The sequence below is a fragment of the Brachyistius frenatus genome, unplaced genomic scaffold (genome assembly GCF_029030835.1).
Source record: "Brachyistius frenatus isolate BFR_SWC_R1_liver_20210118 unplaced genomic scaffold, ASM2903083v1 Contig_272, whole genome shotgun sequence".
In the NCBI taxonomy this organism is placed as follows: domain Eukaryota; kingdom Metazoa; phylum Chordata; class Actinopteri; family Embiotocidae; genus Brachyistius; species Brachyistius frenatus.
Window position 1 is genome coordinate 359,554 of NW_027210871.1, and position 23,524 is coordinate 383,077.

Below are 23,524 nucleotides of genomic sequence, written 5' to 3' on the forward strand. Positions count from 1 at the left end.
CAGGTGTAGTACGCTGCCGCGACCACAGGTGTCGCCAGAGCTCCCTCTGTCTGTGTGTGCGCGTGTATATGTGTGTGTGTGTGTGTGCGCTCGTCGAACCGCAGCAGGAGGATCCAGTCTCCCCACTCCGCACTCTCCATGTTGAAACGGAGCAACTTCTCCTCCAGCCGTCCGCCTCAGCCCGCCTGCTGCTGTCCCCTCGACCCAGCTGTCTCACCCAGACCCGTGCTATGACGCTGGACCGGGGGAGGAAGCTGTGAAACAACTGTATGAGCGCTGCCCTTGGTCGACAAAAGAGTGAGTATAACTGCTCTCTTACCACACTATACGCCAACACAAGCGAGAAGAATAACCTGCTATTTTTAGCAAGCGTTACTTGTAATTACTCAACTAACATATATATTTATATATATATTATTATTTTTTTTTATGTGCTAACTTATGCTAACTAGCGGGGCTCCAGTAGCAGGAGGTTTTTTTTTTCTTTTTCACGGGATCTACACGGTATATATATATATATATATATATTTTTTTGAGGTATCCTAGCGTCGCTATATTTGGATGAATCTCGGCCGGTGGTGGCAGAAACGTTATCCGAGTGTGTTTGGTCTGGCTGGGCAGCGGCTAACGTGACTTAGCTTGCCACCTGAAGTAAAAGCCCCCATCTCCACGTTAGCGGACCGGACCGTGCCGTGCCCCCCCCCCCCCCCCCCATGCGGCTGCTGCGGCGGCGGCGGCTTTGCTGTCAGTCGTTTGCATAGCAACCGGGAGCCTCGCTCGATGCCCCCCCGGTGGGGTGTGTGTGTGGGTGGGGGGTGCCCGTGACGAGCAAGGGCAAGTAACCTCTGTTTGATTATCCCGTATCCGCTAAATTGGACCGATCTAAAAAAAAAAAAAAATTTAAATTTGTTTTTTTATTATTATTATTATTATTTTTAAAAGCGATAACGTTTCCCTGCACCGTTTCAGCATGTGGCAGAGCAAGAGATCTTGGTAATAATAACCGAATGAATTGTACTTCCGAAACAACCTCCGTAGATCCGAGGAAACGTAAAAGGCATATATGCACGGTGTTGCGTTTAGTTCAATGCCCTGGCAGGCATTTAAATGTCAAATGAATGCGGTGCCAGGGTCAAGAAATCCTCAGCATGGTTCAGCTCTTCTGCTGCTAGTGCAATGCCAAACCTGTAACCTTTGTCATGTGTTCACCAGCAGCACATTGGGATTGCCAGCAGGCTTCCCTGCAGAGACCTCTTTTTTTTTTTTTACAGAGCAAGCACCGGTGGAGTTTTTTTTGTTTGTTTTTGTTTTTGTTTTTGTTTGTTTTCTTTAATTATACAACCTGTTTATGTCCTTGCAATGACACAACTTGACTGCTTTCGGTTAAAAATGAAATACGGGGCTTGTGATAGTACAAAATCTAATATCACAGTATTTATGACCAAATACCCCGATATCCATATTGGAACGATATTGCAAGGATGCAGGCTGGTGTTTCCGCAAAATATTAACATTTACATCACTGTTGTGTACTGCAGTCTTTCAAACCAGGGAAAGACAGCATTTATGCCAAGGTTTCCCCTCCCATTATAATAGGTGCACCATCCACGTGGTTTGTTTTTTCAGAGCACCTATAGCTTCACTATAAACCTTGCTTTACCAATGTTGGGAAAACCCTGCTAATGTCATATCACCTTTTTCTGATCTTCAAAATCTAAGATGATATTATATTACTGTATGATGTAATATTGATACATTCCTCAGCCCTACTTCTGATTGAAACTAGATCACTATATTTTTCAATATTTAGGGGTGGGAATTACCAGAGGCCCCATGATATTTAAGTAACAATAGGATATTATTGTGATTTTCAACATTTTACATAATGCTGCTACAACATATATCCTGATATATGACCTCTTTTCACCTGCAAATTATGTCGTCAAGCAAATATGTTGTCATGTGGGATTATCAAACAGGCACGACTTACTAGCATGGTCATAAAAACCTCTAAGAAATTTTGCACACATCTGTCATAGTGATATCTTACGTGCATGTATATCAATTCATTACTGCCCAACAATATTGATACTCTGCTGTATCCCCCCCCACACACACCTCAACTGTCATAGTCAATATTGGCATATTTTAGATATATTGGAAGCACTTTACATCAGCCAATAAATCTGAAGAACCGCCAAAATATAGTAGGTTTGAAGTCATGTGGAAGGAGAGTCTTCATTACATAGTTTGTATATTAGAAGGTTATTTTTATACAGCAAAATGTCTAAGTATCTTAAGTCACAACTAAAAAACAAATTAAACCTGATCAGTCTGTTTGCATTCATTGAAAACAAAAGGTGAACAATGTTATCATCAGTTGTTTTTTTTTCAAAACTCCTAATCGGTGTCTGAGTGTGGCTCGGGGGTATACTGTAGAGACTATTCAGTGGCACTTCGCCTCATCCATCTCTATTTCCAGTCTGGACGAAGATAGAAAAGTTTGTCATCTTTAATTGTCTGGTATTATGTACAGTTGGGCTTCGCTTGAGACGAGAATAACACTGAAGTGCACTTTAGTTAATGCTTAAAAGCGTTACCGGAATGTGTCACTCAAAACGGCGGAGAAGAAAATCCCGAGAGAAGGCAGGCGCAGGAGGAAATGATTACCAGAGAGCCAGAAGTGAAATGTTAGGTGATGTCTGGGAAATTGCAGCGGAGCGAGAAATGACAGTTAGTTCCTTGCCCCCCCTACTTTCTCTGTTTGTCAAAGATCTGCAAATTCTGTATTTGCTTTGTCGCCTGAATCTTTCGCCGATCTGTCTGCATCTTTTAGAGCGGGTTACATTGAACGATAGAGGTCTGATATGCAGCATTAGGATTCTCTGTCAGGCTCGCGTTGGACAAAAATTGATCTGACTGCAAATGGTGTCAATAGCAGAGATAGTGACCTAGCAAGAATTTGAAGGTCATTAATATTGCATGGTGATTGGAAGTGGGTCATGGAATCATTGACGACAGACAACGCTCCTATGTGCTTATCTGATTTTGTTGCTTTAAATAGTATCTTTCTAATGCCCCTCATCAGACTGAATTAATTAATTAATTATTGCTCTATAGCTAAGTAAAAAAAACACTTATTCCATTTTTGCTTTAATAATGATGTGAGGTTTTCTGTCCTAATCTGCTAACATACAAAGTCCTGCCATGTGACAGTCTACCTTGCCCTAATCAGATGGGGATATTTAATGGTGTTGGGCCCTAAGCCTATCAACTAGAACTGTGGCTTTGCTGTGCTGTGAATGACAAACAGAGAGAGTGGTAGTGAATGGAGGGAAGAGGAAAAAAGGGTGGTGAGAACGTGAAGAGCTGTTTGAGTCACTTTCTGTGGGTGGATAGTGATGGTGAGGTTTTTTTGGGGGGCGTTTTTTTTTTTTTAATCGCTGCTTTTTCTAGCAGGAAGACACAGCAACAGATGTCCCAACTTCCATACTGTGCTGTGACGGATACTCAGAAACTGCAGAAGCCACCCAGGGGTATCCTGGTGGTTGGATATGCTGGCTGCGGACCTTTGTTGCATGTCATCCCTCCTCTCTAATCACTAATATACATTACAAATGCAGGCAAAGAGGCCCCAAACTGGAACAATGAGGTCATTCTTTTTTTTTTTTTTTTTTTTTTTTTTTTAAATGACATTTTTGGCTGCTCCTGGTTGCCTTTAAAGGGTGAAGATTGTTTCCCAGTAATTTTCCAAAAGATACCCGTTAGTTTGAATCTGACCGCTCTTCACAATGGAAGCACCCTCCTCCACGGATGATAAGTGGCTCAGCTTCGTTCCATTTCCCCTGAGATGTAAATGCTTTCCCCGACATCTAGTGGGGGAATCTAGGCTAATACTGCTCCACATTGAATCCGTCTCTCTGCCCCCAGAGAGCAAATGCACTTTTAGCAGCCTCTATTGTGCCAAGCTTCCCTTCCCCTTCTGTGTCCTGCACAATTTATTTTTCCAAAGTTACTTTACAGCTCAAAACTTGGTCTTTATGTCCAAAAATGGATCCTTTGTCATAAAATATCACCTTTTTTTTTCCCCCAAGAGAAAACTCTTCCATGTGAACACAGTACAACAGCAGTGACATTTTGAAGGGTGTTTTATGACCTAATGATTAAACTGGAAGGATAGAGCTGCATGAGCCCAAGCATGAAGTAAGAATGTTAAAGCTATTAACCAATCTATATTGTTTGTCTAGCTATCATACTATAAAAGCCACATTCCTTTCATTGTTACACCTGCCTATGAAATGCAAATTCCCCTCTGGTCCAATTTCATCTACTGTTCTTTATATTAACACTGGGATTATAACACCATGTAATGTCTGTAAACAGCAGTCTTCTGTGTCCGTACCTCATTAACCTGGGGAAGCAGCTTTCCCTTTTCTCATTACCGAAGTGAGACAGAGACAAACATTTGGTTCTTTAAGACTTCTGAAACTATATTTATGTCTGAGTCGAGACATTTTACAATATAACTGGAAACTGGATTTCTCTCTTGTGAGAGTGCTGGTAATTTTACAAGCATTGTGTGTCTTATAATCTCTTCTGTTTTCTTATTGTTTCCTTTACCAAAAACCCAAAGGACAGACGGCCCTTTCAACCAGCGTACTGTAAACTTAACGGCCTTTCATCAGTCTTCTGCCATGTGGTTGTCTCCTGTTTGTTCACCCGTTCAACTTGTGACAACCTGTGCTAACCTATTTATTGCAAAACATAGTTTAGGATTTGACTGCAGTTGAAAATGAAGCCATATAAATTGTCTTTCTCCCTGATACTTCCTTATTTTTCACAGACTTACCGGTTACAACAATTTTGTGTTTCTTTTCTTTAAACTCCAAAAATATGTACCTCACAGTTCCTTTTTCTTTGTCTCTTTCTTACCATATATCTCTCTCTCACACACACACACACACACACACACACACACACACACACACACACACACACACACACACACACACACACACACACACACACACACACACACTAACACTAACTTAGGGTGTGCAGCGGACCTCCTGACCCCTGGCCTTTGACTTTATTCCTGTGTTGCTGCTGTCTGTATTTATAGAGCAGGTTTAACACCATACAGCCACCGCTCTGCTTTTTACAAGCTGCCGTGAGAACTCTCACGGCAGCCAGCGCCTCTGCAATCAATATCCACCCCTCGCACATCTTTAGCTTACCGAATGGGGTTCCTGCTTGTGTAAATGCTGCCAGCTTAGCTGTCGGTTTTCCTGTGTGGAAATTATAGGTACAGTTGTAAAGCTGAGGACAAGTTTTATTGAAGATTTGAGTCTCTGTGATGCAGTAATGTTTTGTGTACGTGGAATAAATAAAGCACTGTGCGTAATTGTGTTAATAAACAGCCATGTGATTTTACTCAGAGGTATTCAAACTGAGGGTTGAAGCTTCCTGCCTTTGTAATGAAGGGGTGTGCCATATAGAATCGTTCACAATGATAATGGTATAATTATTAAGAAGAATTAAAAGAATTTATATCGTGATAGTGGCAATGTTCTGACTTGTTGACGTAATGACATCATACTGTTATGCAGTGTAAAAGACAATTAATGTTAGTTTTTACTGAATATTTGAATGCAAACGGTTACATTTATGCTGACATTTAAAACTGTTTGTTGCAGTTATATGTTCTTAAAATTGATAATAAGAAATTTTTCAATATTTCAAAGACATTTCTATTGCAGAAATACCCTTTAATACTGTGATATTATTTTAGACCCATATCGCCAATCCATTTTTATAATGTCTGTGTTTGGTTTTTTTCAACTCCATCGCAGTGATAAACACTTTTGCTAATTATCTACGGTCAAGTATGAGGCAATAGCATTCCACATTGTCACAGTCTACGATTTAAAGCTGTTTCTGAGTGGCAGGACTTGGACGGAGATTTTGTCCAGTCCCTGAAAATGATTGGCACTGTGCACACCCCATGTCAAATGCCGATAATCTGCAGTTTAAAGGGATTAACCGCAGCATTTGTGTTAAATTTACAGCCAGGCTGTTTTAGGTTTGTGACATACTTTGAAAACAGTGTTTTATTATAAGAGGTCTTGCTGAATGGCTCTATTACGTCATCAGTCCATTAAAACCCTCTTTGGGGGGTTCATCATGATGCTGTGCGCAGACTGCGTCAGATTGGCTCAGATTTTTGGCATGTGGCTGCTGATGTTTTCCTGCCATGGCATTTCATTGGCTATAGAGACAAAAAATCAGTTGATACCGGGTAATGTAATGTTACAGCTTTGTTGCTTTCGGAAAGGAATGGTGTCAGGAATGTATTTATGAGACCGTAGTATCTGTTTTCGTAATGAAGTAGTCCGTGGGGGCGGGTTTCCATGACCTAGGACCATCATACAGTCTTAAAGGGATCATCCACCCAAAATCACATCTTTGGACTCAGGCTATCACAATCATGAAATGTTTTATTGACGATTTATTGCTATAAAAAATAAATAAATTAGTGATTTAATTGTTTTTTTCCTGTTCATTTCATGTCAATATCATAGTATAGACCTTATCATAGTATAACAATGTACCTTATGAAGAAGATATTTTTTATTGGCGTTGAACATTGGGACATATAAAAGCCTTTTAGGCTTTGTAAACCAAAACTGCACATGTTCAGATACGACACAAATATGAACTTCAATATATGAAGTTTATTACTGAAATTTAAGGATTCACTGACAACGACAGGTACCATTAGTCAATTAATAAACATTGTGCTATGGTGGCGCTAATTCTCCACCTATAGCAGAAGAGGGGGGCTCAATGGGATGAAGTAATTAAAGACCATCACTCAAACTTCAAATGGTAGAAAACAACCTGGAAATAGTTTCATCCAGCTGTTTTTATACGGATGAATGGAAACGATGCATGATGATTGCAATCATCTTGAATAATTGCGAGCAGGGGATGATGTAATAGCTGTGACGGGCCTACTTTGGTCTATTGTACACTCATCATTTGTAAATGGAAGGTGGCTGTGACTTTTACCAGATAGTGGCCATGGACAGTATGAATTTTGTGGTGACAGTGGTTTCCAACAGTGACCGGGTGTCACGTGGGACAAGATATTTATTCAGAGTTCTAAAATCAGCGCTGCAGCATTCATTACTGCAGTCTTTCCCCTCCAGTGTTTGCGCCTCTCTGCTTCTAGCATTCCCCCCTGCTTCCACTCTTTTGAACTTAGGTAAACACGTCTTGGTCTGATCTTTTTACTGAAGGCAAAGAGATGAAATTGATATCGATCTTCGTGTTTACCGCCCAGCATGGCAGCAAACAAGTGTATTTTCTTTCTAAAATGACAAAGAATTCCTTTAGTGCCAGATTATATGGTGTTTTTTGCACTGAGTAGATTTTGCTGCTGGTTTTGACATTGAAGCCTCATTTAGTGATTGATCAGTGTCCTCTTCCAATCGTGCCAATAATTTCCAGAGCAGCGCTGGTACCATAGCCAGCACAGTTATCTGTTGTTTATTTTCTGCTTCATTAACCATTGTGTAAACTGGGGACATGACAAGTGATGGTGCCCCTCGTTCTCCATGTTTGACATTTACTTTCAAGCAGACATTCAAATGTTAAGAAGGTGCAAAGAAATATCAATATGTTAAACATATTAACTGTGGCTAACTTGCAGTGTACATAACACACATATTTCTGTGTTTACCATTGGGAAATTGCTAGGCAGTGGGAAGCACAGTGAAAAAAGGAAACTCTGTTTACAGTGTACAAATCGAGATATTGAAGTGGACTGGTGGGCAATCTGATTGGGCGCATAGATTTTATCATGTCCTGGGTTGATTGACACCGCAAGGCTTTGCTAAACAGAGGTCTAAGTCAGCGGGGGGAATTTTATTTAATCAAACTGATGTTTACATTTTACTTTACTGTCTTCTAGGGGAGAGAGAAAGGTGGGAAAGCATGAGAGAGCAAGAGAAAGGAGCTAACTGACACTAAAATTGATGTGGTACTTGTGTAAGGATTAATAAAACCATGCAATACGTATGTCTCCTGTATAAAAGAGGTATTCAGACACCCTGTCCTCCCTCTTCTGCTTTGCAATTGTGTTTCATGTCTGTAACAATAAAGAACAACCTGGTGTTCCCAGCCCCATTTAAAACCCTGGCCTCCCACAGAGTCAGTTCTATTATGAAGATAAATTGCCATTCACAGGTTATTATTTTGGTAGTTATAATGCAGAATGATGGGCTCTATGAGGAGTACAACACAAAGTCTTTAAAATGTAATAATTGGGCTTTGTCAGAGCAATACTTGCCAGTGTGACACGGTTACAGACACATTATACATTTATTAGACGTGTTTGAAGAGGAGTTTCACTGCTGGAAAGTCACTTGAAATGGAAAGTTTGAAGTTTTGTCAGTCCCTACCACTCTACAATCCTATGACAACCAGAATGCTTTGCAATCTGTTCCTTCCAAAGCTGCTGCCCAGGCTGCTGATATCGGATAGGTTTGACCCTGGCTTCTCTGGAGGTGAGCCCACCAAAAACAGGGAAGTAGAGTCTGGCAGATGAAGAGGGAGAACTCGGCGTAGGCAGCATGTAGGGAAGTGAGATATACTTCCGATTTTGTAATGATTAAGAGCTTATAAAAGTTGCAAAAGTTGCCCTTTACGCAGGACAAACACATCTACCGAAGCTCCTTTACAGCTGAGTTTTCTTCTTTGCGCTACAGTATTTTTTTCTTCCACAGTGAAATTTACAAATTGGACCAAATAAACATTGTTTTTCATAATTTGTTTATTGATTACAAGAGCATAATCACTCCCCAGATGCATATTGAGATGATGGCCATTTTGCTGGATAGAACAAGTTGCTTACCAGTTTTATTGTGCCAACCTAATAGCACAAACAAAAGGCCCCAGGGTGGGAGGGCATGTGATGAGCAATAATTAGTCTGTAAGCCATTTGAGTGCTCTTACTGTTAAGTGCCCCTAAACCTGGTGCCATTCTTGTGAAGTCTAATCTGCTGCCATTACGAGCAGTGAGTGCTCACGTTGTGTCCCCGTGTCTCAGCGGTCTGATTTTTCTGTTGTGAGGCTGGAAGTTTATGGTCTGTTTGTCTGGGTTATCTAGTCTTTACTGGACAAACAGTTCCTGTGTACAGAAAGGAAATATTTAAACACCACCCTTCATTATCCAGTTGGATTAGAGTCTCAGATACAGGAGCAAATCAAGGACTCGGTCTAGCGATCAATTCATTTAAAAGACTTTCTCCCTAAACAGACAGACTTTATATTTGGCTGTTGACTTCTGTCGACCTTTGCAGCAGAGCCACGTGTGACCTGCTGCAGCTTCAAAGTACATTAGGCTAAGTGGTCATGCATGGGTGGAGACGACGGTGGATAAAGGTGGCTGCTAAAAAGATGCCCTTTAGAAGGCGAATATTCGAAGAAAAGTCTTAATAGTGCAGAGCGAATTTCGAATAGGAGTTTTGCTTGATATTCCCATCCCTAATCTACACTATGAGTATCGGGGTCGTGTACTCCTACTGGTCGAAAAGTTGAGTGTGAAATGCTGGGCACTTCAACGGTCACCATCTTGGCGACATAACGGAAAGAGAGGAACTGCTGAAATCGGCCGCCGAAGAAGCTGCAGCTGTTGCAGTGAAGACGGCACCATACAAATGCAAGTTGTACACGTTGTTGTCCCCTAAAAGTCATCAGTACGTTTACTGTGTGTGAAACAGGGGATGCGAAAACATGTTTTAGTAAAATAAATAAACAAACCTGTAGATATTTTCACGGGTGATGAATTCAAATATTACCATCGTCATTTCTGGTTAATACGCAACACCGCCCAATCGACATTTCCGCACTACTTAAGTAAGTGCACTAACTTGTTGTGCACTATCAGAACAAGTATCCAAAATGAGACACAGAGAGAGTCTTCTGCTGGGAGAGGAATAATCAACAACCAGTTAACAGACCTGGAGTCTATATGGTGCATTAATGCAAGGTTATCTTTTTTTGCTTTCGCAAACTACTTGAAAGCAAAAGACCTGTTAAAGTTTGTGACAAGACGGACAGGTAAACATAGACACAATTAAGATTTCGATTCTCGGAGGAGGTGAAGAATCTATATCTGTAAAACCACAGTCTGAATAGTTGTGTGCAGAATTTCAAACACTGTAGATATAGATGTGAATACACGTGTACCAGTCTCTAGCCACTACTATATTCTGAGTTAGAGTACCTACTTCCAGCCCCAGGTTGTTATTCACACCCTTCCTATTGTTTCATTAAATTGAGCCAGAGACACAACTATAAATCGGTGGGCAGGATCTGGCCGGGACCCCTCCTGTGAGTCAGTCTTGGCTCTCTGCTGCGGAAGTTGGCGAACTGACAGTGCTCTTATGTAAATGTTACTTAGTTGTATGCTTGGAGAGAAGCATGCAGAATGTTGGTTATACAATATGCATGTGGCAGTGCTTCAGCCATCCATAACCATATAGTTTTCAATTTGTAGGGCTGGTGTGGCTGATTGTTCCCTTGCTGAATTTGATCTGGCCCAGTTATATGAATAGCATATTCATATGGAGAAAGTGAAAGTTCATGAGGAGAAAGTAAACGCGTTGACAACCTCGAGTCTAAACAGGAAGAGACGGTGATTATCGCCTGTTAAAAGTGTTGAGCCAGATTTTTTTCACTTTTTACCAAATCTTTGATCACATGCTAAATGCAGTCTCCCAATGTCATTATGTAGATTAATTTACAGCGCCGTGAAACGGTCCTGAGGACAGATACTTAAAACATCTGGTCCGAATGAGGAAATGTGGGTCAGGTCGAAGTGTGTAGGGCCTGTTTAGCTCTGGAGTCCTTCCATCCAAACCATGCCACTTTCTAGGTCATAGTGTCTTCCCTCACTTCTCGTTTGCACACTTTGTACATTTGATCATTCTTGTGTCTTTTTTGTGCGGGACAAAACAAAACAGCTGTTCTGAGTATGCGATTTCCCTCTGAGACGATCCTAAGTTGCCCCTTCCTTCCACCTTCTCCACGTCTCTCTGTTTTTCCTCTCTTTGCTTTCTGTGTTTAGCCCCATCTCCTCTGTGCCACCTCCCGTCTTTGTCTTTGCCTCTTGAGCGCTGTCAGCGCGGGGATTCTCTTTCAGTTCACTTCTTATTTAGGTTAGACTTACTCGAGTTGTTATGGCTTCCTCCTTTGCTCGGCGATAGGATTTAAAGGCACAGATTCCGACAGCGCTGCCCAGCCCATTTTACACTTGTTGGTTCGCTGTTAGATTATTAACTGGAGTTATCAGCAGTGATCCACGCTGGCAGAGTGGGAATTTGTGATTTCTCTTTTAATTGGTGAACTTCTCCTACCCTTTGAAATGGTAATGATCCAGCAAAAATATAAATTATTTCCTTTAACCATGACCGTTGCAGTACTGAAATTGATGAGTTGATTGATTGCAGTATTTGTGAATCTGTTCATCATATTAATGTGTTTGTTTTATATTAGAGGTGTGTGTGTGTGTGTGTGTGTGTGTGTGTGTGTGTGTGTGTGTGTGTGTGTGTGTGTGTGTGTGTGTGTGTGTGTGTGTGTGTGTGTGTGTGTGTGTGTGTGCATGTTGCCTTGTGAATCGATGTGTCTGTGTGTGTTTAGGTTTGGTTTTTGGATTTGTGGCTTATCACACATCCCAGCTGTTCGAGAATGCATTGTTCGCTCCACAAGCAGGATTATAAGGCTTTTCGAGTTAGGCCAGAACGGGTAGTGAAAAACACATTTTTAGCTGTAAACATTACAATATACGTCAAGTACAACCCTTAATATACGACAAATACAAGTAGGTGTGTTTTGTAATGGACATTGTTCTGTTCACAGCCATCAGATTCCTGCTTTTCCCGCTCCCAATTTTCCTGGATTCACATCCTAGTAGGGTGTGTATTTGTATAGTGTAACAGTGGTAGAACTGCATGAATATGTCCACGTGTGTTTGAGTAGTGGTTGGCCGTGTTTCTGTTGACTTAGTAAAACAGAAGCTTTTCATGAAAAAGCATCGAGAGTGCTTTCATTGAATCTTTTCATTTTAATTATCTTTCCTGGGAAATTTAATTCACGATGCGCTGCTCAAATAGTCTAAAGCCTGAGACCGGTCTCAAGCTACTGAACCGTTGGTAAGTGACTAACTAGTTGTGTGTGTGCAGGTGTAAAACAGAGAGATGTTAACAGCTCCTTCAGGGACTGGGACCGAGTGGGGCGGGGCCTTAGCACAGTGGTGTGACCAGGAGGAGCATGGGAAGGCGAGACACTGGTGGTGAGGCAGTTTTGTGTGTTTGCACTGTGAGATAAAGTGAAACCTTATTCCAACTTTTGTATCTCTGCAGGTGAGACAGGCTGCTCCAACAAAGGCCTCTGGATGCTGTGTCTCCTGCGGCCCAGGTGAAAGGTAAGCTGAGCTCTCACCTGCCGGGCCCGCTCTTTAATTTCTTAATAATGCATACGCTCTGTTAAATTGGCTGCCTGTCTGAATTAGCTTGAGTTAACCAAGTGGTTTGCATGTTCCATTTCCATGTTGCAGTCCAAGGTTCTGACTGCTTAGAGTACTTTAGATGTGCTTGTTTAATTTTTGTGAACTGATTTCCTCCTTGGCATCAGTCTACTTTCAAAATTTGACACAAATGCAAGCACATTTTTACCCAGTGTTGCCAGGAGGGATAACTCACTTTCTGAACAGGACAGAGAATTAGAGCATGTCTCTTAAGGTGTAAAGTAGACTGTCTGTTTAGACGGGTTTTTATTATATTTAAAGCGTGCTATCTTTCTGCACCTATTTCATCACCGTGCCATTCTGTGCAGTGAAGCTTACGTTTGTGCTTCTTTTTTTTTTCCGTTGACCTTTTCATGTGAGCAACTGTGTGTCAGAGTTGCATAGTTGGTGCCCAGTGCAGCTTTGGATGGAAAGAAAGTTTGACTGAACGGAGATCAGCAGCTTTAAGGGTGTGTCATATTCATTTGGGTTTGAAGGGAGTTAATGTATGAGGTTTGCACAAAGACAGTTACGTTTATAGAATGATACTTCAGAGGGATACGCAAAGTTGTAAAACAGGCAGTTTGCCTGGAGTACATGTTGATATTTCATACAGTGGCAAGGAGAGTGTAATAACTAGTTACTGTTTATTTTTTCGGCCTCCCGTAATACACTGCGTATTTTGGTCTCTCCTGGAAGGATAAGGGTACCCGTGTCTTTATCCCTGTTAGTTGCGAAAACTGTACTAGGGGTGCTCAGCTGTTTGGCACTTCTGCCATTGAGTGTTCAAATGGAAATGATGTATTTTTATTTTCAACAGACAATTACTTGAATTCGCCTTCTATTTGTAAAACAGTTAATTTGGTGTTGTGGGATAGTAACACATTTTTCTGCTTTTGATGTCCAGAAATTGTTTCTTGGTCATGTCAGATAAAGATTCCGCTTCGTTATGCTGCTCAGCCCTAAGATGGTAGCAGACTGTACAGTGGTTGTTGTGAGAAAAGGCAACACTTGCCTGCTCAATTTAGTCAGGTGTTTGGATTCAGCAATGCCCACGCTGTTTATCTTGGCATGTGTTTGCAGCATGAAGACATATGAGATTTAACAGCAAATTACACATTAACCAGACAGACTGTCTCTACCTGTCCTGGACCTGAAAGCTCACAGCCAGGCTCCTGTTCTCTCCTTCTTGTTTGCTTTAAAAGACACACATATTTAGACTCTGTGGTTCAATACGATGTTAGGAGAATAGTTATGGATACTTCACGGTTAATGTTTCTTTCAGCTGACTGACTGGTTACATAGTAATCTTATCTGTTCTGCGTTCCTTCAGTAAAGTTGAGTCTTGTGCACACGTTTCCATGTCCATGTACTCTACATGTACTGGGAGTAAACAGATGGAGAATGTCTTATAATTCTTCTCAACACGTCCACTCTATACCATCAGCAGTGTATCAACCTGGCTTTGTTTGTTTCGGTCGCTCCACACCAACAGTTTCAAGTTAGTGCAGTGGTCTGAGTTGTTTCACTCAAATGGAAACAGCAAAGCAGAAAACTGTAATATTCTATATCCACTGTATTTACCTACTCAACTTTAAACTTAACTGTGCTTGGTTGAATAAAAGATGCAAAGCTAGGGAAACACTGGAATACCAAATAGCACATGTATGTTAGCTTGGTGATACCAGACTATTGCTCCCAGCTTCAGTTTTTTTCACTGTGTGTGGAAACCCTGCTCACATTAAGGTTTGCATAGCCACTCTGCAGGGCGGACAAATCAGCAACCTGTTGGCAATGACACTGAAGTTGAGCAATATTTTCTGCATGCAGTTGTGGGAAGAATGGAAGAGTTTTGGCGCATAATGTGGTCAATGTCGATTGGTATTTACAAGATATGGATATAAATATGGATATTCTTTTCTAACAAACAAATTACTTGATGTAGCATTATATAACATTGTTGATTGTTGATGAAGTGCAGGGAGAGGACCAGGATGGGCCAATGAGATGTATGGGTCTTATTCTAAGTTAGCATAGGCCTACATGTTTTTACCCAATGTTAGCCTTTATTAAAGATTAGTCATACATTCAAGGCCTGACCTTGCAATGAGTAAAGAAAAAGTCGATCCGAATTTGATGTCAGGCAGAATAAATTAAGAGGAGTGCTATTAATGCTAAATGGCATCTGGGCATTGGGTGTTGTAGGACAGAAAATAGAGTACTCAGCCATCTTGATCAGCAAAGCAAGATGTAATTTAATGAGATCAGCACTGAAGGAGCCACAGATGGATTTTATATTTATTTATTTATTGTGTTGAAGAATGGCTGTATCCATCTTTGTGTGTGATCTAAGACACATTCTGTGTATTTGTGTCATCAGAACTGCCTGTTCTTTATGAAACGGCACAATGAGAGCAAAGATAACACATCACTATGTAGCGTTCATCTGTTCCCCTATTCAAAAATATTTAACTTTTGGCTTTAGCCCTTTTTTCCCATTTGTAATGCCAATAGTTGGTTCCTGTCTGTCACTGCGCATTGTTTTAATTCTTGCAGTTATAGTTGACAGACAGACTCTAATGTCATTTTCCAGGGCCAGGCTAATACTGGATGTTTGTCAGTAGATGGTACCTGGTCATGTGATTTCGGAGATGTTGGTGTGGACAGACATTCTTTTTTATTTTAAAATAAAAATATATAATATATATTAATAATTGATATTGATATATTATGGAAAAAGCCATATATCCTCGGTTTTCTGAGGATAATTCAAACTAATGTATTTACAAGTATGGGTTAATTTAAACTGTCAGCTCTTATGCTGTATTGACTTCCTGAGAGGCTGTGACATCAGAAAGTTGAGTTATAATAAGCATTATACTTTTTGCTGGATGATAAAACCTGGATTTTTGTAATATTGGCTGTTAACTTTATGGTATTAGTCAGGTGCAAGTGTAATCAAGATATTTTGCCTGAAGAAGTTACAGAGAATTGTACAAGACATCACAGTAGGTTTAAAGTTGTGTTCAGACTGAACAAGGTGTCTAATTTTTTTTTTTTTGCACAAATTGTACTTTTTGCACTAATTTATTATTTCAGTATATTTTCTGCCCACATTTTCTATAAACTGAGAAAGAACTGACAATATAGATATTAGTAGCGTGCTAAAAGCGCCTGTGTAGGTGTGTGATAGCTCAGGCTCTGACTCATTTCAAAGCCTAGCAGGAATTTCAGTCGCTTGCTTATTTTCCTGAGAATATTAAGAATCATTTTATTATCTGTCACAAAGCAACAGTCTTAAATTTATCTTTGATGAAGCTCAACAATACCGTTGCCTTTTCTCCAGTTTGTTCATTGAGAAAGATTTAGAACAGGCCAGGCTTTTTGCTGAAGTATAATACTTACAGGAATTGGACTACACTTTAGCTGGCAAAGCTCCTTTTTGCTTGCAGTAAAGTATTTTAATTTAGTTTAATTGTGTCTAGCCTTTTGGCCAGAACCCAGCTCCAAAGCTGACACTTAGCAGCAGGTTTGTGTTTTGAGGCAGAGAGATGATTGTATAAGTCATGTAATGTCAAGTAATGTATGTTATTTTAAAGCATATTTAAACCATAGTTTGGTCATTGGTTGACTTAGATATCATTTTCAGAGGAGTCTGTAATGGGCTCCTACCCTCTACCCCCCACTGGGTCTCTCTTTTCTTTAGCATCATTAATTCAAGTCATTTATTCGACACTTTGTCATCCCCTTGACTGCTGTCCACTCAAGACAGGCCGCATCCACGTCTCTGTTGGCAGGCATCTTCCTCACTGCCCCTCACACCTCCTGTGTCTCCAGCAGGCAGACAGAGGAGCCCCTGACCTCAGCACACAGCCTCCCCTGAGGACAACATTTGGCCCAGAACGTAACCTGCACTTGCTTAATCACACAGATACAGGCTCATTTTCTGCTCCTTTTTTTTTTTTTTTTTTTTGGCTATATTGCTCTTCCTGTGCAATCTCCACAGCTTATTATTACCTTTTGTGCCACTGAGGCCCCTCAGCTCTATAAAAAGGCCGTGTCATAATGTAACAGGGCATTTAAATCATTGCAGCAACCTGAAGTAGAGCAAAAGAAAGACTAATTTGCATAGCCCTAATATATAATTCAAGGTTCAGTGAGATACGAAAATTGGATACATTGGCTTTACTATTTCGCTTCGGTTAAGGGAAGATATGACGCTAGGGTGCATTCGCACAATTGCATTATAATATTATAATGTAGAGTATTTTCATAAATAATCTTCTCTTGATATATGACCACAATCACATGATACCAAGTCATGTATTCTACATGTATCGTTATTTAACCATGTCAATTTTTTTCAATGCCTGTTCTCTTTTTGTAACATCCTGCTGCTCTCAAACAGGTACACAATGAAAACTGGGTTTGGCTTTATAAAAACCTCATCAAGTGAATTGCTGTTGACTTCTTCTTACCCAGTACAGTCTGGCTTTAAAGCCTTGTTGAAGGACACCTTGTTAGAAATTAAATGAGACCGAGAGAATGTCCGTCCAGTACCTCCCCCTGTGAGTTAGGACATTCAGATCATCAGCTTTGATGTTACTGTGCACTTTCCTTCATTAGTCATCCTGCTTTGAGCTATTATTTTCAAGGCTTCTTTTCCAGCATCGTCTGCACAATCCAATTACTTTTGGTTTTATCTCAATAGTGATATGAAGAGAATGTAAAATAGCTGAGGCAGGCCAACAGACAGTATGTGACGAGTGAAAGTGTAAATGTGTTACACTAAAATACATAAGTGCTGACTAGGTGTTTACAGAAATTATAAAACTAAATGGCAGATGTTTCAAAAGGGAATAGAAAAAGTAAGATTTGTATATAAAACACTGATGTGGTCTTTTAAGAAGTTGTAAAGTATACTTTTGTTGCTTGAAGAATGCTATAATGATATTTGTATCACTTATAATAATGAGACATGTTTTGTATCATGACAATTTCTCATTTAATAAAGATCAGGTCTACTTCAATTAACCCTAAATTATTATTTTATTCATTAACAGTTATCAGAATATCAGAGTGCTTATTGTAATTGATGGCCCAAACCTGTTTGTTGAGAAGAAAATCCACAGTGAATCTTTCATCTTTGCTCATGGCTGTGTGTGTTTGAGTTGCTAGAGGTCTGTGTTAAGTGTGTGTGTGTGTGTGTGTGTGTGTGTGTGTGTGTGTGTGTGTGTGTGTGTGTGTGTGTGTGTGTGTGTGTGTGTGTGTGTGTGTGTGTGTGTGTGTGTGTGTGTGTGTGTGTGTGTGTGTGCGCACACGTGCGTGTCTGGGTACATGGTGGTGTATGATGTACTAAAGCTGGGAATCAGTGTGCAGGTGCTTGATTTCATGTAGCAGGTACTGCCAGTTCTGTCAGGTTCAATCTACTGACACTGAGAGGGTCATTAATGGTGTTAAAGCAGCACTGTACATGTATTTTTGATGTTCCGTGAGAAACAACACCAAGACAGCGATGGCAAGGGAGAATGTGTCAGAACAAGTCAAAGTCATGGCTGCAGAACGTCACAGTACATTATTGAGGTGCTGTGATACTTTAAATGGTCAGGTAGAGTCCCTGTTTGTATATCTGTGCATGTGAACGTATGAGGGACTGTGCACTTGTCTGTTCTGTCATTTTAATGTACACAAAGGGACCGTGCCTGGCACCACAGCAGGACCCTCTTCCATCAGCTCAGTCTGGCTTGGCTTTGGGTTCAGGCTAAGACTGGTTCTCACACACAGCAACCCCTGGCCTGGTTCCAACCGTATACACAGCCAGCTGGCTCGGTCTGTCCACCAGGTCAAACGTGGCTCCAGTGTGTCTTGGGATCTGCTCTCTTATTCAGATTCTTTCTTTGAAAGCAACAGTGAACAAATCATGTATTCAATGTTTAATGCCAGTATGAAGTCTTTCAAATGAAATTGAATCTCGATAGTGTTTCTGCTGTTATTTAGTTTGTTGTTTACGGAACAATTTAAAATAAAGCAGTCGCATGTATCATAATGAATCAGAAGGAAGAGGCCACTTTGAGAGTGGTTGCTGTCTGGCTGACTGTCTCTGACTTTTAAGTAGTGCCATGTGTGCGTCACTGACATTATTAGTAGCTCCGTGGTACAATACAAAAATGATGTAGATGCATGTAGAAATGAACCTAAAATGCACAGTGCGGTTGGTGGTACCTCTGGTGTACTTTGTCGTAACAATGTATATTTTGCATGCTGCAGTTTTGATTCAAATGTTACTCTGTGTGGATGGCAAAGTTCGACATTTTGTGCGGTGAGATAGCACACAGAGACACACAAACACTGCAGGCCACTTCACTACAGGAGTGAGATAGTGGAAGATGTCCTCTATGAGACACAGAGTTTGTTTTGGATCTGTGGTGGTGTTTGGATGTAGACATATCACAGGCTCAGTTTTCAAACACATATCGGTTCATCTTCGCTCCCTCTGCCTGAAACAGACTCTGTGCTCTTTTCCCACCCCCTTGTAGGGAATCCTAGTCTCATTTACCGGCTGCGATCACCTTGCTGTTTGCCATCTCCCTAACAGAAGCCTCTGTTCTCAAAATTCGACTGTGTGTACCGAGGGAGGTTGGGACTGCTGCCAGTCTAACCTGAAGCACAAGAAACAGGGGAGGCTCTTTGACTAACACATCCCCTGCCCCTGTGCTCAGGTCACAGATGGGCAAGAACTTGTATAACCTCTGAAAACTTTCCGGGACTCTCAATAAAAGTCATATATGCACCTATAATAGCAACTTTAGGTGTTTAGGTTGTTGACATTACTGCAGCATCAGGGAGGGATATACTGGGTAGAACAGGGCCAGGCCACAGTCTGTGGTTGCAAAGGTGTAGAGAAGGTTTTACAAGGTTATGGACCACCGCAGTCCCTCCAGATGTAAAGGGCTTTCCTATTTTAAGTAAGATCAAATGGGAAGTCTGGCTGGAAGGCATTTTCTTCATGTGAGTTCCTTAAACTATGCCTGCACCCCCTCAAGACTGAGAATAGAACAACTACACCACACATCCTCCCACAGAGTGTCACAAAATTAGACCATATGTCTCCATTTCTTAACAGTCGACCTAGTTTTACCTTATTTATGTTCTAACTCAATAGTTACAGTTGTTCATTTTCCATTTGTTTTTGTTTAGCTGGAGATTTTTAGATGTTTTGAATGTCACAAAATGTCAGTGGAAATTGCAATGTGGAAATCTGGTGGAGCTGTGACCATCACTCAACATGTAATCATTATAATGTTTAAGTTTGGTCAAGCCAGATGGATGTATTTGCTCGAATTGACAAGAGGCAGTATTATAAAGTTTATATTAAGAGTTGGGCAAATGAACGCATGTGTTACAAGGTGGTTTGGTCAGCGTCATGATCTCATTTCTGAATTCTTTTAGCAATACTGTACATGAAGCTAAAAACATCAGGCTCAACTTGTATGTAAGGGCGGGAATTAAATACATTTTGCCATTAATTCTGCACATTTTTAACATGGTTTTTGCAACATTCAAGGAGAGTGTTTTTGCACCTTTCCTTCTCACTTCAATCGATGATAATGTGTTCATTTGAAAAGATCATAGTCATCATCTACCGCTCCATCTTTTCGGATTGTGTTTCTAAGCAGTAGTTTGCTTTTTTTTTTTTTTTTTTTACAGGATATGGCAGTGGATGAGAATTTATTCTTTTGAGGGAATAATTTAGGAGATTGAACAATATCTTGAGCAGTCCTGCAGCATCAGTAGAAGACACAGTGGTTGTGATGCACTACTCATCAGCAAAGGAAGAACAAATGGTCTGCACATCTTGCTCATGTGTGCACGTTGCCACTCCCCCCCCCCCCCCCATTGCGCCGTGTTTTTTTTTAATACTCTGCCTGTCTGCTACAGTATGCTGCGGTGTTCATTGTTGATGCACATACTGTACATGCCGATATGCTATTGGTGTATATGTAGGTCAAACGGCCATCCATTAGTCCTGTCGTTACTGCAGATGGGGGGGTTAACATGGTTGGGGGCTCAGATGGGATGGAGTGATGGAAAGATGAGGGAGCGTCTCGACTTAATCTGTGCCATCATATTAGGAACAGCTGGCTGGATGCTGGTTGTCAGTACTGCAAGGCTCTCGCACTCCCATACACAAGCTGAGGACGGGCTGCAGTGCTCACATATAGACACATACAGTCGAGGTTTTTAGTCAGGGCCACATTTGTGCTTGGCTGTTGCTTACTATATTTGTCAGAAGTGTATTTTTGTGTGGCGGTAGCATTGTGTACTTTCTCTCAATATTGTCCCCCTTTTAAACTGAGAATCTACTAGTTAGACTACTACTACTACTTTGGAATATCATGAAAAAAGTCGACGTTAGACATGGAGATTTGATCGTTTTTTTCAGCCAAGTTATTGAACATCATGGAATTTTCTTTGCAGCTTGTTTGAACATTAGTAGCCATTTATCAAAATGTAATATTTACCATGAAGCATTTTTTTCTATATCGTAGTTAACTTGATGGTTTTATCCTCTTCTCGCTCATCAACAATCACTTAAGGTATGCTTTTTCCTGTAGGTGCTAACGGAGGCAAACATGCCAGGAAGAGTTTTAGCTACGAAACAATGACTTCAACAATTGGTTGTGTAGAATATAAAAAAGCCAGATGTAAAGTTTATAAAACTGCTATTGATGTATTAATATATGGGAGAGAAGCCCTTCACAGCCACACCAGCAGTAAAAAGCATGCTGCCCCCCATCACTGCCCAGTGGAGGAGCTGGGGCAGCCCGAGAATTGTTTTTAATTTTGTTCCCTTTTATTAAGAAATATTTTGCTCAGTTTATTGTTTAAGCAGTTAAAACAAAATTGGCTTTGCCCTGAAAATGTATGTGCACTTGTAAATAACTAGTATACCTTTCAAATTGCTGAGAATAAAATAATGTGGCTGGATTTTGTCTGATAAGCGCAAAGGCAGACTGTTTTTCTATTCATTAGAGGTCATGGAAATTCAATTTTTTTTTTTTAGTCAGGGAAAGTTAGGGAATTTGACATTTGACTTGGAGTGTAAACCCTGTGAATATTTCTCATTAATCAAAACATATTTTACGTACACACTTTATTTTATTTTCAGAGTGTGATGTGCTGAAAAGTGCTTAATCAGGAAACCTAAACTCCGTAGGAAATTTTCCACCTTATATTGCACCCAACCTTGAGATGATTTCACATTGAATATTGTGAATATAGTGCAATTGTTCACTAGGAAATGCCTTTCTATTAAACCTGAATCTTCAGAACATTGTACAAACTATTACATTTTGTTCTCAGTGTAACCCAGGTTACAATCAGCCTCAACATTTGCAGCCCAAACTTGTGTGTCTCTAACAAAGCCTGAGAATTATGCTAGCATGATCAGTCAAGCATATTAACACTATACAGGTTAGAACATGTCAACTCCCTCCTGCCTTCCCAGTTGAGGTAATAATTACTAAAAACAAGCAGGCTCCACGTGACAGCGAGTCACAAGTGCTTTCACCTCCACAAGGTAACTGTGGGTCAGACACTTTTTTGTTTTTTGTTTTCTTGAATCTGTCCTTCTCACAACAGTTTAAGGTTAATGTATGACACAGGAATGTGCATTATTGACTGGCCTGCTGCTGTTAGCTTATTGTTATCTTTTCCACAAAATGTTCATATCACTGGGTAAATATTAGCCCGGCACCCGTGTAGCACGGTTGAGGCGAATGAAGTTGATGTGAGCATAGCCTGGTAAACTTTGCACACTGTGTTATGTTTGAGTGTTAGTGGAATGTCGGTCAAAAACGTTGCTTGAATTCCTTTTTAAATTCTCGATGGATCGGTTCCTCTCACGTTTTCACCTTTGTCCCCGGTGAATACAGATATTGATATTTAGATATGAATGTATCTAAATTTTCCTTGTTTTTTTTAAAGTTATGTTTTCCCTCAGAGTAGCACGTTTGCTGGTACAGACACTTGGTCCTCTCGTCCTCCTGTGAAGTTCAATACATCACTCTTTAACTTGAGAGGAAGTAGCCAAATCTTTGTAATATATATTTGTACATGAAAACACCTCAGTGTGTTGTAAATATAGTTTTAAATATACTATAGTATTTTAATGCATATCAGGATTGTAATACAGCAATCAATATTGGTCATAGATTGAAATTATGAAATTGGAAGTTTCAAAAGAGCCAACCTGCACACACCTTTCCAATGTTGGGTGGTGAGTGTCTGTTACAGCCTTTATCTGTAACTTAAATGACAATCTACTACTCACACCCTCTTAATGCTGGGATTGGCCAGTTGTGTGGAGGTGAGTGTGGGGCCGGGCTTTGTTCTTTTCCCTCCAGCTCTTCTTTTTCACTTCACCATTTTGTGTGCCCGCTCAGAACGACTATAAACACTTTTGGTTCCATCGTACGCATTTTAACCAGTTCTGAGCGATAATAATCTGACTTTAACTGGATCGTCCCAGTGACTGTTATAATCTGTTATCTCTTGGGAGTGATAAAACCCTTTTAATGTTGAAAGCACAGTCTTGTTATTTGGGTCATTGTTATTAATGTAACAGGGATATGTGTGCCATAATGGTGATGATGGTATATGTGTGTCGTTATAAATGTGGAGATACATAGACATTGTAGTAATGATATACCATCTTTGATGCTTTGGCAATATTGTTAACCAGACATTAATGCCAAAAAGTGAATTGAACTGAAAAGACTGAAGGAACACTCAATGTTTTGGTTTGCTGTAGTATTTCTGTGGCTGCTCACCTGCACGTTGTAAAAATTTACACACACAAGTGACTGCACCTGATTTTTTTTACTCTCACGCATCGTATATTCCTTCACACCTCTGATGTAGTGAGAATGTAACTCGAGTATTTGTGTGTGT

General features: G+C 40.4%; 1 protein-coding gene across 1 annotated transcript in view; it reads left to right on the forward strand.

Annotated features, from left to right (window-relative positions):
• The first annotated feature begins 100 nt into the window (after positions 1 to 100).
• Positions 101 to 23,524, forward strand: part of osbpl5 (oxysterol binding protein-like 5) — a 44,337-nt gene continuing 20,913 nt past the window's right edge. Inside the window, exons 1-2 of the mRNA XM_069721752.1 lie at positions 101 to 297; positions 12,429 to 12,490. The gene's annotated coding sequence lies outside the window, so the exon portion shown is untranslated. The remainder of the gene's footprint in view (positions 298 to 12,428; positions 12,491 to 23,524) is intronic.